Source organism: Pinus tabuliformis, chromosome 3_1, assembly GCF_031772625.1.
Source record: "Pinus tabuliformis cultivar Carrire ecotype Pingquan chromosome 3_1, CPIR1, whole genome shotgun sequence".
NCBI lineage: Eukaryota > Viridiplantae > Streptophyta > Pinopsida > Pinales > Pinaceae > Pinus > Pinus tabuliformis.
The window spans coordinates 146,874,666-146,875,445 of NC_142301.1; positions in this window are offsets into that span (position 1 = coordinate 146,874,666).

Below are 780 nucleotides of genomic sequence, written 5' to 3' on the forward strand. Positions count from 1 at the left end.
TCTTGGCTACCCTTTTTATCTTCATGACTTGGCTGCTTGTACTCCGAGTTGGTGTGATTAATGGAGGAATATTCGAATGAGGCAGGAGTAAATGAGGAGGATTTACCTCCTACAATCTCTCTCCCTTGTCCCATTCGAGTTTCAAACCTTAATCATGCCAAAATTCCTCAATTTTCTCTTTCAAGCCTGCATTCAATGCATATTAGTCCACTAGGCATAATATCTCTTTCTAACTCTCATTAAACAAAATATAATTAAAACATGTAATAAATTGTGAGAAGAGTTGATTTGACTAAGCTAGGAGGTCACTTAACGCCCATATAGTTACCCAATGATGATGCTCATCATCATCCCCCTATTGAAAGTGTTGCTCATCCTCTGAGCAACTCAATCAATATCCATGCCTTTCATGGCTCTAGTGGCCTCATTGACATCTCATGCTTCTGTTGTGGTTTCCTATTCTTGTGCATAGAATCTTGCCTTCCTTTCTACCTCCTCCCACTACTTTCTTTCTTCCTCTTCTTTCCTTCCTTCTAACATCCCCAAGAGCAATGGTGGACTGAGTCTCAAGCCAATCCAATTGACTTTGAGCCTTTGGATGGTTTGTTTGTACATGGGTATCATGTTCAGTGCTTCTCTCATCCTTTTAGGAGAATGGTACTCTTTGATTTTCAAACTATATGGCAAAGTATTCCATCTCCTTTGGAAAGCTTGCATGTTGTCATCCCCTAACAGTCTGAACATATCCTCAAAATGTGTAATTTCTTGCTCTTGGGTAGC